This window comes from Myotis davidii, unplaced genomic scaffold (genome assembly GCF_000327345.1).
Source record: "Myotis davidii unplaced genomic scaffold, ASM32734v1 scaffold1219, whole genome shotgun sequence".
Taxonomy (NCBI): domain Eukaryota; kingdom Metazoa; phylum Chordata; class Mammalia; order Chiroptera; family Vespertilionidae; genus Myotis; species Myotis davidii.
This window is the reverse complement of record NW_006290442.1, coordinates 422,317-424,666: the sequence shown is the minus strand read 5'-3', so window position 1 is coordinate 424,666 and position 2,350 is coordinate 422,317. Positions and strand designations below refer to the sequence as shown.

At 46.1% G+C, this 2,350-nt stretch overlaps 1 pseudogene; it reads right to left on the bottom strand.

Moving 5' to 3' along the window:
• LOC102769697 overlaps nt 1-1,994 on the bottom strand; it is a 3,472-nt pseudogene extending 1,478 nt beyond the window's left edge.
• Between the last annotated feature and the right edge of the window lie 356 nt (nt 1,995-2,350).

Genomic DNA, 2,350 nt, shown 5'->3' with positions numbered 1-2,350 from the left:
GGCAGGCAGGGAACCTTGGCTTCCTCCATCACTGGAGCAAGCAAACCTCCTGCTTGCTTCAGCTGCGTGGTTGCCAGCCACCATCTTTGTTGGCAGTTAATTTGCATATCTTGCTGATTAGCCAATGGGAAGCGTAGTGGAGGTATGGTTAATTATCCTTTTTGTCTTTTATTAGATAGGATAGTTTTGCTCTTGTTGACCCTGGCAGGGCTTTGGGGCCCCAGGGATGACCAAACTTATAAACCACAGCCCTGGTCACTTTGGTGAACAAGAGTTTACTATTGTTGGTATATTTATTGTTGGTTTATAAGTTTGTGTTTGCCCAGCCAACATCCTGGAGGCTTGCCCAGCCAATATCCCAAGTTGCTTGCTTAGCTTCCACTGGGTGGCAGGCCTGGTGCCAGGTCCTGAAGGGTGGCAGTTTGCACATGCTGGCTGAGTATTAGAATCAGCAGGTGAGAGGACTTGTTGGAAATTCAGACTCCTGGGCCAGCCCTTGCAAAACTTAATGTTGGGGATCATGAAGGGCAGAGGAGAGTTAAAACCACAGCCCTGGTCACTTTGGCAAAGTGCTGGCTTCCCTAGAGGATGCTGTAGAAATACCTAAAGCATCAGTGTTGTTTTACTTTCATCACATAAATGGTGGCAAGTATTGGTCCTGAGAGAACAGGAGCTGTTTATGTGATGAGCTCACGAATTGCCAAGGAAATCCTCATGGATTCAAGGTTTCCGGTTGGAAGGGCCCTTGGAGATGGTCTAACCTAACCCCTTCAGTGTACAGATGAGCACATGTAATCCCAGAGAGGGGAAGTAACCTGCTCAGAGTCTCACAGACAGTAGTGGCAGAACCAGATCAAGAACCCAGGTCTTTTGATTCCCAGTCCAGTGCTCTTTCTACCACACCCCACTGTTAAGTGTCTGACACAGGTCCACCTGCAAAAAGATCCTTGGTGTACTTGGGGTGAACAAGAGTTTACTATTGTGGGCATATTTATTGTTGGTTTATAAGTTTGTTTTTTTTTTGCCCAGCCAACAGCCAGGAGGCTACCTATTTTCTCAAGTTGCTTGGCTTACAATGATTTTAATTGTGCTTAGTTACGCCTTAGTGCTTTAAAAGTTAGACCTCCAATAGAATTGGTTAACTAAGAGAACCATGTGGATTTTCCCATTCAGTTAGGCCACACATTATGCTCAGCCCTCTGTGGGAGAAGAGAAACTTAGGATTATGTAAGAAATCTACGTTTCCACCCGCACCTTGGCTCACTCCAAAGAAACCTCTGGCTAGAGCATTTTCCAGGGGAAGTGCCTTAACTGGTTGCCTTGATGTTGCTGATTTCCTTAATTGTCTCTTGGCTCTATTGTGCCTCAGGGCATTTCAGAAGAAGCTTGTGGATATTTTTTCTGTCTGGTAGTTGGGGAGGAGAGAAGATAGATGTGGCTTCTCTAGATACATAAGCTGCAGAACACCAAGTCAAAATTATTGATGACAGCTAAGATGGAAACATCGTTCCAGTGACCTGCCATGTTTTTAAAGGAGAGAATGCCAGGCCTGCTTGGTTTTTGGACAGCTGAGTTGAGACTATGAGGAACCTTGCTGTTGGTTGCATTCAAACACCATGAAAAGAGAACATACTGGCAACATGCAAGAACAAAGGGCATTTTAGAAGAATCTGAAATGGAGCTTGAAAATTATTCCTAGCCATGCTTTTCTTGCATTTTCCCCACTGGCTTGATCCAAGAGCTAATATCCTGAGAGGTCTCTTCTGAAGCTGCCCTAGGTTGGGGTTTCTCCTGTCCAGGACCAGAGGCTGGGCCAGGTGGCCTCTTCTGGTGGCTCCCAGGACTCTGATACTTCTACCAGCTCACATGAGGACTGTTACATGAAGGGCCACTCCATAGCCTGAAGCAACTTGTTATTCAAACACACCTGCTACCGTCTCCCCTCCCATGGTGTCCCGGATGTCCCAGCCAGAGAACTTAATGTTGGGGATCATGAAGGGCAGAGGAGAGTTAAAACCACAGCCCTGGTCACTTTGGCAAAGTGCTGGCTTCCCTAGAGGATGCTGTAGAAATACCTAAAGACCTGAGAAGCAAGCATTTCTGGGGGAAAGCATGCGTGGGGGTCGGGGGGCGAGTGTTAATCAGAGAATTGCTCAGCAAGCCCCATATATAATAAGCAGAACAACAGTTTGCTGGCATTTTGAAGAAAAAAAACCAAAAAACACATACCCACTTGTTCAGAGTTTAGAGCCTCATGGGGAGAGATGTAAAAACTCCTGGATGGGACCATATTTTAATGACCAAAGATCATCTCCAGGATTTCTCTTCCCAAGTTGCTTGCTTAGCTTCC